The 15,560-nt window shown below is 43.4% G+C and overlaps 1 non-coding gene across 1 annotated transcript; it reads left to right on the forward strand.

The window, feature by feature from the left end:
• Positions 1-15,247: 15,247 nt before the first annotated feature.
• On the forward strand, positions 15,248-15,319 carry TRNAP-AGG. Its single transcript has one exon. It is a non-coding gene; the product is annotated as a tRNA-Pro (tRNA).
• The last annotated feature ends 241 nt before the right edge of the window (positions 15,320-15,560 follow it).

Below are 15,560 nucleotides of genomic sequence, written 5' to 3' on the forward strand. Positions count from 1 at the left end.
TCCCCTGCCTCTTCTTACTATATTATCGGTTCTTGTTTGGTTCTTCTCTTTGTGAGTTTTGGTGCTTATGGTCATCTTGGTGAAAAGCTCGAGTTCATCGAAAATGGAGTTCACTCGCATCTTCTATGATGTTTTCGATGTTGGAGGTTATGCCGGTTCTTCTCGGTTGGAGGTTTCACTCCTCTATTAGTTGGCATACCTCCCCTGCCTCTTCTTACTATATTATCGGCCCTTGTTTGGTTCTTCTCTTTGTGAGTTTTGGAGCTTATGGTCGTCTTGGCGACAAGCTCGAGTTCATCGAAACGGAGTTCACTCGCATCTTCTATGATGTTTTCGATGTTGGAGGTTATGCCGATTCTTCTCAGTTGGAGGTTTCACTCCTCTATTTCTTGGCATACCTCGCCTACCTCTTCTTACTATATTATCGGTTCTTGTTTGGTTCTTCTCTTTGTGAGTTTTGGAGCTTATGGTCATCTTGGTGACAAGCTCGAGTTCATCGAAAACGAAGTTCACTCGCATCTTCTATGATGTTTTCAATGTTGGAGGTTATGCCGGTTCTTCTCAGTTGGAGGTTTCACTCCTCTATTTGTTGGCATACTTCCCCTGCCTCTTCTTACTATATTATTAGTTCTTGTTTGGTTCTTCTCTTTGTGAGTTTTGGAGCTTATGGTCACCTTGGTGACAAGCTCGAGTTCATCGAAAACGGAGTTCACTCGCATCTTCTATGATGTTTTCGATGTTGGAGGTTATGCCGGTTCTTCTCAGTTGGAGGTTTCACTCCTCTATTTGTTGGCATACCTCCCCTGCCTCTTCTTACTATATTATTGGTTCTTGTTTGGTTCTTCTCTTTGTGAGTTTTGGAGCTTATGGTCATCTTGGTGACAAGCTCGAGTTCATCGAAAACGGAGTTCACTCGCATCTTCTATGATGTTTTCGATGTTGGAGGTTATGCCGGTTCTTCTCGGTTGGAGGTTTCACTCCTCTATTAGTTGGCATACCTCCCCTGCCTCTTCTTACTATATTATCGGTTCTTGTTTGGTCCTGCTCTTTGTGAGTTTTGGAGCTTATGGTCTGTTGGGGAACATAGCAGAAATTCAAAATTTTCCTACGCGTCACCAAGATCTATCTATGGAGAGACCAGCAACGAGTAGAAGGAGAGTGCATCTACATACCCTTGTAGATCGCTAAGCGGAAGCGTTCAAGTGAACGGGGTTGATGGAGTCGTACTCGTCGTGATTCAGATCACCGATGATCAAGTGCCGAACGGACGGCACCTCCGCGTTCAACACACGTACAGCCCGGTGACGTCTCCCACGCCTTGATCCAGCAAGGAGAGAGGGAGAGGTTGAGGAAGACTCCATCCAACAGCAGCACAACGGCGTGGTGGTGGTGGAGGAGCGTGGCAATCCAGCAGGGCTTCGCCAAGCACCATGGGAGAGGAGGAGGAGGGAGAGGGGCAGGGCTGCACCAACGAGAGATCAAATCGCGTGTTATGGGCAGCCCCATGCCTCAATATATATAGGGGGGAAGGGGGCTGCGCCCCCTTTAGGGTTTTCCCACCCCCTAGGGGCGGCGGCCAGCCCTAGATGGGTTTTGGGGTGCGGCCAAGAGGGGGGGAAGGAGTCCATCCTCCCCAAGGCACCTCGGAGGTGCCTTCCCCCTTGAGGACTCTTCCCTCTAGGGTTCCCTAGGCGCATGGGCCTCTTGGGGCTGGTGCCCTTGGCCCATGTAGGCCAAGGCGCACCCCCCACAGCCCATGTGGCCCCCCGGGGCAGGTGGCCCCACCCGGTGGGCCCCCGGGACCCTTCCGGTGGTCCCGGTACAATACCGATAAACCCCGAAACTCTTCCGGTGTCCAAAACAGGACTTCCCATATATAAATCTTTACCTCCGGACCATTCCGGAACTCCTCGTGACGTCCGGGATCTCATCCGGGACTCCGAACAACATTCGGTAACCACATACTAGCTTCCTTTATAACCCTAGCGTCATCGAACCTTAAGTGTGTAGACCCTACGGGTTCGGGAGACATGCAGACATGACCGAGACGTTCTCCGGTCAATAACCAACAGCGGGATCTGGATACCCATGTTGGCTCCCACATGTTCCACGATGATCTCATCGGATGAACCACGATGTCAAGGACTCAATCGATCCCGTATACAATTCCCTTTGTCTAGCGGTATGGTACTTGCCCGAGATTCGATCGTCGGTATACCGATACCTTGTTCAATCTCGTTACCGGCAAGTCTCTTTACTCGTTCCGTAACACATCATCCCGTGATCAACTCCTTGGTCACATTGTGCACATTATGATGATGTCCTACCGAGTGGGCCCAGAGATACCTCTCCGTTTACACGGAGTGACAAAATCCCAATCTCGATTCGTGCCAACCCAACAGTCACTTTCAGAGATACCCGTAGTGTACCTTTATAGCCACCCAGTTACGTTGTGACGTTTGGCACACCCAAAGCACTCCTACGGTATCCGGGAGTTGCACAATCTCATGGTCTAAGGAAATGATACTTGACATTAGAAAAGCTTTAGCATACGAACTACATGATCTTGTGCTAGGCTTAGGATTGGGTCTTGTCCATCACATCATTCTCCTAATGATGTGATCCCATTATCAACGACATCCAATGTCCATGGTCAGGAAACCGTAACCATCTATTGATTAACGAGCTAGTCAACTAGAGGCTTACTAGGGACATGGTGTTGTCTATGTATCCACACATGTATCTGAGTTTCCTATCAATACAATTCTAGCATGGATAATAAACGATTATCATGAACAAGGAAATATAATAATAATCAATTTATTATTGCCTCTAGGGCATATTTCCAACAGTCTCCCACTTGCACTAGAGTCAATAATCTAGTTCACATCGATATGCGATTAACACTCAAGGTCACATCCCCATGTGACTAACACCCAAAGAGTTTACTAGAGTCAATAATCTAGTTCACATTTACCATGTGATCAACACTCGATGAGTTCTGGGTTTGATCATGTTATGCTTGTGAGAGAGGTTATAGTCAACGGGTCTGAACCTTTCAGATCCGTGTGTGCTTTACAAATCTCTATGTCATCTCCTAGATGCAGCTACCACGTTCTATTTGGAGCTATTCCAAATAACTGTTCTACTTGGAGCTATTCTAAATTGTTGCTCCATTATACGTATCCGGTATCTCTACTCAGAGCTATCCGGATAGGTGTTAAGCTTGCATCGACGTAACCCTTTACAATGAACTCTTTTACCACCTCCATAATTGAGAAAATTCCTTAGTCCACTAGTTACTAAGGATAACTTTGACCGCTGTCCTGTGATCCATTCTTGGATCACTCTTGTACCCCTTGACTGACTCATGGCAAAGCACACTTCAGGTGCGGTACACAGCATAGCATACTGAAGAGCCTACGTCTTAAGCATAGGGGGCGACCTTCGTCCTTTCTCTCTATTCTGCCGTGGTCGAGCCTTAAGTCTTAACTTCGTACCTTACAACTCAGGCAAGAACTCCTTCTTTGACTGGTCCATCTTGAACACCTTCAAGATCATGTCAAGGTATGTGCTCATTTGAAAGTATTATTAAGCATTTTGATCTATCCTTATAGATCTTGATGCTCAATGTTCAAGTAGCTTAATCCAGGTTTTCCATTGAAAACACTTTCCAAATAACCCTATATGCTTTCCAGAAATTCTACGTCATTTCTGATCATTAATATGTCAACAACATATACTCATCAGAAATTCTATAGTGCTCCCACTCACTTCTTTGGAAATACAAGTTTCTCATAAACTTTGTATACACCCAAAATCTTTGATCATCATCAAAGCATACATTCCAACTCCGAGATGCTCACTCCAGTCCTCAAAAGGATTGCTGGAGCTTTGCATACTTATTAGCATATTTCAAGATAGACAAAACCTTCCGGTTGTATCACATACAACCTTTCCTCAAGAATCGTCGAGGAAACAATGTTTTGACATCCTATCTGCAAGATTTCATAAATAATGCAGTAATTGCTAATATAATTCCAACAGACTCTTAGCATCGCTACGAGTGAGAAAGTCTCACCGCACTCAACTCCTTGAACTTGTCGGGAAACTTCTTAACGACAAGTCGAGCTTTCTTCAATGGTGACACTTACCATCATTGTCTGTCTTCCTTTCAAAATCCATCTGTACTCAACAGCCTTACGACCATCAAGTAGCTCTTCCAAAGTCTACACTTTGTTTTCATATATGGATCCTCTCTCGGATTACATGGCCTCGAGCCATTTATCGGAATCCGGGCCCACCATCGCTTCTCCATAGATCGTAGGTTCATTGTTGTCTAGCAACATGACTTCCAAGACAGGATTACTGTACCACTCTGAAGTAGTACGTATCCTTGTCACCCTACGAGGTTCGGTAGTGACTTGATCCGAAACTTCATGATCACTATCATAAGCTTCCACTTCAATTGGTGTAGGTGCCACAGGAACAACTTCCTGTGCCCTGCTACACATTGGTTGAAGTGATGGTTCAATAACCTCATCAAGTCTCCACCATCCTCCCACTCAATTCTTTTCGAGAGAAACTTTTTTCTCGAGAAAGGACCCGATTCTAGAAACAATCCCTTATTGCTTTCGAATCTGAGACAGGAGGTATACCCAACTGTTTTGGGTGTCCTATGAAGATGTATTTTATCCGCTTTGGGTTCGAGCTTATCAATCCTGAAACTTTTTCACATAAGCGTCACAGCCCCAAACCTTTAAAAAAACGACAACTTAGGTTTCTCCAAACGGTGTCGTCTCAACGGAATTACGTGGTGCCCTATTTAAAGTGAATGTGGTTGTCTCTAATGCCTAACCCATGAACGATAGTGGTAATTCGATAAGAGACATCATGGTATGCACCATATCCAATAGGGTGCAACTATGACGTTTGGACACACCATCACACTATGGTGTTCCAGGCTGTATCAGTTGTGAAACAATTTCCACAATGTCTTAATTCTGTGCCAAACTCGTGATTCAGATATTCATCTCTATGATCATATCATAGATCTTTTATCCTCTTGTCACGACGATCTTTCAACTTCACACTGAAATTACTTGAACCTTTCAATAATTCAGACTCGTGATTCATCAAGTAAATATACTCAACATCTACTCGAATCATCTGTGAAGTAAGAACATAACGATATTCACTGCATGCCTCAGCACTCATTGGACTGCACACATCAAAATGTGTTACTTCCAACAAGTTGCTATCTTGTTCCATCTTATTGAAACCGAGGCTTTTCAGTCATCTTGCCTATGTGGTATGATTTGCATATCTCAAGTGATCCAAAATCAAGTGAGTCCGAACGGTCCATTTGCATGGAGTTTCTTCATGCATATACACCAATAGACATGGTTCGCATGTCTCAAACTTTTCAAAACGAGTGAGTCCAAAGATCCATCAACATGGAGCTTCTTCATGCGTTTTATACCATTATGACTTACATGGCAGTGCCACAAGTAAGTGGTACTATCATTACTATCTTATATCTTTTGGCATGAAAATGTGTATCACTACGATCGAGATTCAATAAACCATTCAGGTTTAATACTAATCTTGATGGTAGAGGGAGCGTGCGATGTTTGATCACATCAAACTTGGAAACACTTCCAACATATATCGTCAGCTCACTTTTAGCTAGTCTTCGTTTATTCCGTAGCTTTTATTTCGAGTTACTAACACTTAGCAACCGAACCGGTATCTAATACCCTGGTGCTACTAGGAGTACTAGTAAAGTACACATTAACATAATGTATATCCAATATACTTCTATCGACCTTGCCAGCCTTCTTATCTACCAAGTATCTAGGGTAATTCTGCTCCAGCGGCTATTCCCCTTATCACAGAAGCACTTAGTCTCGGGTTTGGGTTCAACCTTGGGTTTCTTCACTGGAGCAGCAGCTGATTTGCCGTTTCATGAAGTATCCCTTCTTGCCCTTGCCCTTCTTGAAACTAGTGGTTTCACCAACCATCAACAATTGATGCTCCTTCTTGATTTCTACTTTCGCGGTGTCAAACATCGCGAATACCTCAAGGATCATCATATCTATCCCTGATATGTTATAGTTCATCACGAAGCTCTAACAGCTTGGTGGCAATGACTTTGGAGAACCATCACCGTCTTATCTGGAAGATCAACTCCCACTCGATCCAAATGATTGTTGTACTCAGACAATCTGAGCATAAGCTCAACAATTGAGCTTTTCTCCTTAGTTTGCAGGTTAAGAAAGTCATCGGAGGTCTTATACCTCTTGACATGGGCACGAGCCTGAAATCCCAATTTCAGCCCTCAAAACATCTCATATGTTTCGCGATGTTTCAAAAACGTCTTTGGTGCCTCAACTCTAAAACGTTTCACTGAACTATCACGTAGTTATCAAAACGTGTACAAACGACGTTTGGGGTTTAGCACACTGAGCGGTGCATTAAGGACATAAGCCTTCTATGAAGCAATGAGGACAATCCTCAGTTTACGGACCTAGTCCGCATAATTGCTACTATCAACTTTCAACTAATTTTTCTCTAGGGACATATCTAAACAGTAGAACTATAGCGTGAGCTACGACATAATTTGCAAAATCCTTTTGACTATGTTCAGGATAATTAAGTTCATCTTATGAACTCCCACTTAGATAGACATCCCTCTAGTCATCTAAGTGATTACATGATCCGAGTCAAACTAGGCCGTGTCCGATCATCACGTGAGACGGACTAGTCATCATCGGTGAACATCTTCATGTTGATCGTATCTTCTATACGACTCATGTTCGACCTTTCGGTCTCCGTGTTCCGAGGCCATGTCTGTACATGCTAGGCTCGTCAAGTTAACCCTAAGTGTTTTGCATGTGTTCCGAGGCCATGTCTGTACATGCTAGGCTCGTCAACAACCGTTGTATTTGAACGTCTGAATAAAACACCCGATCATCACGTGATGTTTTGAAACAGCGAACTGTCGCAACGGTGCACAGTTAGGGGAGAACACTTCTTGAAATTGTTGTAAGGGATCATCTTATTTACTACCGTCGTTCTAAGCAAATAAGATGTATAAACATGATAAACATCACATGCAATCAAATAGTGACATGATATGGCCATCATCACTTTGCTCCTTTTGATCTCCATCTTTGGGGCTCCATGATCATCATCGTCACCGGCATGACACCATGATCTCCATCATCATGATCTCCATCATCGTGTCTTCATGAAGTTGCCTCGCCAACTATTACTTCTACTACTATGGCTAACGGTTAGCAATAAAGTAAAGTAATTACATGACGTTTAAGTTGACACGCAGGTCACAAATAAATAAAGACAACTCCTATGGCTCCTGCCGGTTGTCATACTCATCGACATGCAAGTCGTGATTCCTATTACAAGAACATGATCAATCTCATACATCACATATATCGTTCATCACATCCTCTTTGTCCATATCACATCACATAGCATACCCTGCAAAAACAAGTTAGACGTCCTCTAATTGTTGTTTGCATGTTTTACGTGGCTGCTATGGGTTTCTAGCAAGAACGTTTCTTACCTACGCATGAACCACAACGTGATATGCCAATTGCTATTTACCCTTCATAAGGACCCTTTTCATCGAATCCGATCCGACTAAAGTGGGAGAGACAGACACCCGCCAGCCACCTTATGCAACTAGTGCATGTTTGTCGGTGGAACCGGTCTCACGTAAGCGTACGTGTAAGGTTGGTCCGGGCCGCTTCATCCCACGATGCCGCCGAATCAAGATAAGACTAGTAACGGCAAGCATATTGAACAATATCGACGCCCACAACTACTTTGTGTTCTACTCGTGCAAAGAATCTACGCAATAGACCTAGCTCATGATGCCACTGTTGGGGAACGTAGTAGAAATTCAAAAATTTTCCCTACGAATCACCAAGATCTATCTATGGAGAGACCAGCAACGAGTAGAAAGAGAGTGCATCTACATACCCTTGTAGATCGCTAAGCGGAAGCGTTCAAGTGAACGGAGTTGATGGAGTCGTACTCGTCGTGATTCAGATCACCGATGATCCTAGTGCCGAACGGACGGCACCTCCGCGTTCAACACACGTACAGCTCGACGATGTCTCCCACGCCTTGATCCAGCAAGGAGAGAGGGAGAGGTTGAGGAAGACTCCATCCAGCAGCAGCACAACGGCGTGGTGGTGATGGAGGAGCGTGGCAATCCTGCAGGGCTTCGCCAAGCACCTACGGGAGAGGAGGAGGTGTCACGGGAGGGAGGGAGGCGCCAAGGGCTCAGGTATGGATGCCCTCCCTCCCCTCCACTATATATAGGGGCAGGGGAGAGGGGGGAGGCGCAGCCTTGCCCCCTCCTCCAAGGAAGGGGTGCGGCTAAGAGGGGGGAGGAGTCCATCCTCCCCAAGGCACCTCGGAGGTGCCTTCCCCCTTTAGGACTCTCCCCTTTTTCCTATATCTTGGCGCATGGGCCTCTAGGGGCTGGTGCCCTTGGCCCATGTAGGCCAAGGCGCACCCCCTACAGCCCATGTGGCCCCCGGGGCAGGTGGCCCCACCCGGTGGGCCCCCGGGACCCTTCCGGTGGTCCCGGTACAATACCGATGACCCCGAAACTTGTCCCGATGGCCGAAACAGGACTTCCTATATATAAATCTTTACCTCCGGACCATTCCGGAACTCCTCGTGATGTCCGGGATCTCATCCGGGACTCCGAACAACATTCGGTAACCACATACAAACTTCCTTTATAACCCTAGCGTCATCGAACCTTAAGTGTGTAGACCCTACGGGTTCGGGAGACATGCAGACATGACCGAGATGTTCTCCGGTCAATAACCAACAGCGGGATCTGGATACCCATGTTGGCTCCCACATGTTCCACGATGATCTCATCGGATGAACCACGATGTCAAGGACTTAATCAATCCCGTATACAATTCCCTTTGTCTATCGGTACGATACTTGCCCGAGATTCGATCGTCGGTATCCCGATACCTTGTTCAATCTCGTTACCGGCAAGTCTCTTTACTCATTCCGTAACACATCATCCCGTGATCAACTCCTTGATCACATTGTGCACATTATGATGATGTCCTACCGAGTGGGCCCAGAGATACCTCTCCGTCACACGGAGTGACAAATCCCAGTCTCGATTCGTGCCAACCCAACAGACACTTTCGGAGATACCCGTAGTGCACCTTTATAGCCACCCAGTTACGTTGTGACGTTTGGCACACCCAAAGCACTCCTACGGTATCCGGGAGTTGCACAATCTCATGGTCTAAGGAAATGATACTTGACATTAGAAAAGCTTTAGCATACGAACTACATGATCTTGTGCTAGGCTTAGGATTGGGTCTTGTCCATCACATCATTCTCCTAATGATGTGATCCCGTTATCAACGACATCCAATGTCCATGGTCAGGAAACCGTAACCATCTATTGATTAACGAGCTAGTCAACTAGAGGCTTACTAGGGACATGGTGTTGTCTATGTATCCACACATGTATCTGAGTTTCCTATCAATACAATTCTAGCATGGATAATAAACGATTATCATGAACAAGGAAATATAATAATAATCAATTTATTATTGCCTCTAGGGCATATTTCCAACACTTCCACGATACCCAATAGGGTTTCCGCTGCCCCTCCTTGCTGCCCCAGAAAAATTGTCTAATGAGTTTATTTAGATGTTCACATAAACCCTGTGGCAGTTTGAAACAAGACATGGAGAAAAACGGAACCGCTTGGGCCACTGACTTGATCAAAATCTCCTTGCTTGCAGCAAAGATCGCTTTCTCAATCCAACCTTTCACTTTGCTCCAAAGTCTATCCTTTAGATATTTGAAAGCCCATGTTTTCTATGTTCCTATATCATACGGCAGCCCCAAGTATTTCTCATTTAAAGTTTCTGTATGTACCCTAAGGATGCCTTTTACCTCTTCTCTAACCACCTCCGAACACCCTTTACTGAAGAAAACAGATGACTTACTATTGTTGATCCTTTGCCCTGACGTAAACCCGGGCATGGGCAGCCCGGCCCGACGACCCGGGCCGGGCCGGGCCGGGCTTGACGTTCGGGCCGGGCTCGGGCCTAGTTTTGCAGCCCGGAAGATAGTTCGGGCCGGGCTCGGGCTTCATTTTTTATGTATTTCGGGCCGGGCTTTCAGGCTTCGGGCCGGGCTTGCACGTGCGTACACTAAAAAACAGCGTTCGGGTCGGGCTTTCGGGCTTCGGGCTTGACTTCGGGCCGGGCTCGGGCTTGAAAACAGGGAGTATTTCGGGCTTCGGGCCGGGCTCGGGCTTGGGAAATGAAGGTCGGGCTTTTATAAGCCCGGCCCGAAACCCGGCCCGGCCCGACGTTTGCCCGGGTTTACCCTGACGCTTGGCAATATGAATTCAGTAAGTTTGACACCTTTGTCGCCCCCGCACCGTTCGCCTTGAAAAACAGCAGGCTATCATCAGCAAATAAAGAGATGGTTAACTGGAGGCGCCGAGGGGGCCACCTGGATTCCACCAACATGCGATGACTGATCTCTAGATTTGACGAGGCCTGAAAGGCCCTCTGCTGCTAACAAGAAAAGGTAGGGTGATATTGGGTCTCCCTGCCGAATACCTCTTGTAGGTTTAAATTCCTCCAACTTTCTCCCATTGAAAATGACTGGAAAAGAAACTGATCTTACCATTCCCATAATTCTGTTGACCCAAACTGTTGAGAATCCCAGTTTGAGCATTACCGCTTCCAAATATTCCCATTCAACTCTATCATATGCCTTCATCATGTCTAATTTCAAAGCACAATGACGATGTTTCAGAGCCTTGTTTCTTTTCATAAAGTGCAGACATTCATATGCCATGATGATATTGTCTGTAATGAGCCTACCAGGGACAAAGGCCGATTGCTCCGGTGATATTATCTTTGGCAATATCTCCTTGAGGCGGTTAGCAATGACTTTTGAAGCAATCTTATATAGAACATTACAAAGACTTATCGGACGAAATTGAGATAAAGATGTCGGGCTCTTCACCTTTGGTATAAGAACTAGACATGTCTTATTGATGCACTCGTCACTTTCTACTCCCTCCACAATTCGGATAAAAGTTTTGGTAACTTCCTCACCACAAACATCCTAGTGCTTCTGAAAAAAATGAGCTGGGTACCCATCCGGACCAGGTGCTTTGGATGGAAACATTTGAAAAAGAGCCCTTTTGACTTCCTCCCCCGTATAAGATGCATTTAGGGTTTCATTCAAAACTAATACATAGTCGTCCATATCCTTTTGAGTCTAAACGGACAGAAAACACGGCCCAACGAGCCAACACAATGGGATGGCTGTCCGTTTTCTTGTCCTATTAGACATATTTTTGGCCCAAATTTAAGACTGATTTACACCAGTGCAGAGGGAGCTCCTATACGCCGCCCGTGTGCGTCCGATCATTGCGACTTCGCTGAAGCGACGAGCACACAGGCAGGCCCAATCATGCCATGTGAGTGAAAATCGAAAAAGGAAGAAGCGCATGCGCGGGATCGAACCTCCGACCTCATGCAAGAATCCAGTGAGGCTAGCCAGCCGAACTAGCTACCTCGACTCTTTTAGATGCATCGCCAATCTTAAGCGGCAAATCCTTAAAAAAGGATGTTCAACAGATTTATAATATGCGTTGAAGAAATTTTAAAATATAGTGAACATTTTTATAAAAAAATAGTGAACAAATCTAAAATACTAAAATGGACATTTTATCGGTATATGTTGAACAATTTTTTAATATATGATGAACAAAACTTAAATACACAATGAACATTTTCTAATATACATTGAAAAAATTAATAATGTACAATGAAATTTTTTGTAATACACAATGAACATTTTCAAATATACGTTGAACAATTTAATAATATACAATGAACATTTTTGTAATACACAATGAACATTTTCTAATATACGTTGAACAATTCAATAATATACAATGATTTATTTTTGTAATAAACAATGAACATTTTTACAGTGCAGGGTGAACTATTTCATAATATACGATGAGCATTTTCTTAATACATTGACAATTTTTGTAACACATGGCAAACTTTCTCTATAAATACGCAATAATGAGAAGAAGAACAGAAACAGAAAATAAAAATAATAAATGTAAAAGAAAGAAAATGAAAGGAAAAAGAAATCAAACAGAAAAATAAAAAATCGGAACAAAACAACTGAACACCGGCCAAAATCTGTGAAAAAAACTGGAAGTAAAAAATCATACAAGAAAAACGAAAAAAAAAACCCGCAAGAAACAAAGAAAATAGCAGCGAATGAAATCCGTCCGTGGTTCGGCCCAAGTGGCTACTTGCTTCAGAGAAGGCTCGTCCTTTTGACGCCTGCAGGCGTCAAATAGGATTTGCCCGGTGCGGACACGCAGCGGACGCCGGCGGCCGGCGCTATCTTCCTCTGGCCAGCCCGTCTATGGCACACGCAGGCGCCTTTCCCCCAAACCCTATATGGCGCCTTAAGAGCCAGTTAGTTCTTTTAGCAAACTGTCGCACATACCCCCTCTTATCTGAGCCGGCTCATTCACCTTTTCTTTTATATTTTAAAGTATGATTCGAACTGTGTACCTCCAAGTTTTAGTACCAAACGGATGACTAGGTGGTACGGCCGACCTTTTGTGCCTAGGTTGCTTTTTTCTTTTTCTTTTCAATGTTAAAAATACACAGCGGTTTTCTGTTTGGTGTTATTTTAATTTTCATTTTTTTGTTTGCCAGTTTTTCTTCTATATTTTACTTTTCTACTTCTATTTCTTTTTTGTTTTCCTTTTTTTAATTTGTGCACTTTCTTTCAACCTGATGAGCCCTTTTTAAAAAACTGATGAATAATTTTTTAAATTTGTGAATATTTTTCAAAATCAATGAACTTTTACTTCAAAATCCATGATTTTTTTAAGATTTTGACTTTTTTTAAAAATTGATGATTATTTTTCAAAAATTTAGATTTTTTTTCAAGTATTTGGGATTTTGGTTATTTTCCTTCTTTTTTCCTATCTTCCCTTTTCCTGATTTTCCCTTTTTCTTGTTTTAAAAATTTTATTTTCTATTTTAACATTTTGGTCACGAACATTTTCTAAAATTCAATATTTTTTAAAATTTATGAACATTTTTAAGTCCGTGTTAAACTGTGAAACCTTTTTTTTGAAATTCGTGAACAATGTTTGGGATCCACGAATATTTTTTAAATTCATGAACATTGTAAAAATCCATTAAGATCTTTTGATTTAACAAAATTTCGCAAATAAGAAAATTTATAGCTGTTTTTTTCCTGAGCTTGCACTGGAGCGAGTGAAAAACACTAAGGGAGCAACGGGGCAGGAAGTCGAGCTGAGCGAGCGAGAGCTTCCTGGGCCACCTAGTATATAAGCAATTTCAAGGTGTCGGTGTGGAATAGGAGCTCTGAGTGGGTTCACACAATCAACACGAGTTGTGGAAACGTGTAAAAGACACCACAATCATGCAACGAACAACTCCAGTCTCCTCTCAGAATAAAAATCGTCTCCAGCACCCACAGCCCAACATGATATATGAGCGGAAAAAAAAACATCATCGGAACATCATTAAAACCCAAGCTAGCGCAGATAAAACCAAACAAAACAACCGCAGTAATCTACTAAAGAAAAAAAGAGTTAATCCCATGAGTGAAAGCAACACGGCTGAAGAATGTGTTAGCCTCTATACTATACTCCATTCCTAAAAAGTAGCATCCCATTTTGAAATTTTCTTACATTCTGTTGATGCAATCATTACCCCCACAGTTTTCTATCCCACCACTCGCCAACGAACTTTTTCTTCCAAATGAATACCATCCCGTCGCTTACAATCTTCTCCATGCTTGCTTATAATTTATTGTGTTTGATTATTGCATAGTTGTAAAATATTAATTAAATACAAATAACATAATAGAATGGAAACTCTCATATATGTTTGCATAGTTTGTAGGACATGCATGTTTGCATCTTGATGTGGGTTTTTTCCATGTATGTTGCATGATGAAGTGGTGTGCTTGCTTGTTGAAAGAAATATGTTAGTAGGGGCTAGCTATTTAGATATGAATGAACCAAGAAGCACCCATCTATTATAGCTTCACTAATTTTCGAGTACTGTCAACCCTTGCTTTTTCGTAGGGTTTAGCTTGCCATTAACTCACCTTGATTGATTTTGGTAGCTGGAACCGGCACTAGCTCACAGGCGGCAACATTAAGCTCCCGCGCAACCAGTGGCGGTGGCAGAAATGCCTAAAATTTGATGTTGAGGTGGGGGTAGGGAACAGTAAAAAAATCCACTATTCATATGCATGATAGCAGGAAAATCAGGACGTGGGGGAGGGCCAGGCCCCTGCGGGCAACCCCCTGCCCCCGCCACTGCGGGCAATTAACATAGTGCCATGGTCGTGGAGATGCAACATAGGGAGAGGGAGTTCGAGGGAGACGACCCTCGGGCGGCGACACCATCAGGACGTGAAAGGGACGCTCGGGAGCTGGGCGACACTGGCATATTTAGTTGTAGGTGTACATGTCGTATTTACGGCAACAATTCACATTTTTTTTCAACACATCAACTATAATGTTTTTTTGCGAAACACATCAACTATAATGTTATACATAATAGAATAGCTAAAATAGAACTATAAAGAGAAAATTGACAAATGTATAGCTATATGAAATGGTGATATTTTTCTATAAGTGTAACCGAAGTTAATTAAGTTCGACTTAAATAAACATAATATAACACGTGTGCCAAGGAAAGAAACTCAAGTAGTGGCATGAGGCGATTGTCTGTATATATATGGAGAGAGGTGTGTATGTTATGATTATTCTTTTGTGTTACAGTGATTGTTCCATTTAAAATTTGTTATTCCATGACAACGCCCGAGCATTCAACTAGTGTATATAGAAGGACTATGTTTGTCAGGCTACGGAGCAACGGAGATTACATACTACCTCCATGCCAAACTATAAGGCGTACATTTCTGAACTGTTTATCATTCACTGTGAGTGCATGTCATGAAAGCTCGCGTGATGGCCAGATCCACAAGAGAGTTGACTCCCATCTCAGATTCAGGTCGTGTTTTCTAGAAAAAGAAAACATCCAGATCATCTGTGTGGGCAGTACTTACGTATGTATGATAGTAGAATAAATATTTACTTTCGGAAAACGAAACATCAAAGGGCATTTGGTCTAGTGGTATGATTCTCGCTTAGGGTGCGAGAGGTCCCGAGTTCAATTCTCGGAATGCCCCATTTTTTCTCTTGTTTTGTTCTTTTTACCAGAAAAAAAAAGAATTCCTTTTAGATGCCCCTGGTTCCTCTATTTTTTGTTCTTTTTACCCCAAAGAAAACGAATTCCCTTTTAGATGCCATGAAAAACAATTTGTGTCAGGTCATATTTGCATTCAGATATGCATTACGGCTTGGGCAAGTGTGCATGTGCGGAGTAGTAGCTGGAGCGTTCTTGCACGCAGCTGGCGACGCACACAGAAA

Source organism: Triticum dicoccoides, chromosome 6A (genome assembly GCF_002162155.2).
Source record: "Triticum dicoccoides isolate Atlit2015 ecotype Zavitan chromosome 6A, WEW_v2.0, whole genome shotgun sequence".
Lineage (NCBI taxonomy): Eukaryota > Viridiplantae > Streptophyta > Magnoliopsida > Poales > Poaceae > Triticum > Triticum dicoccoides.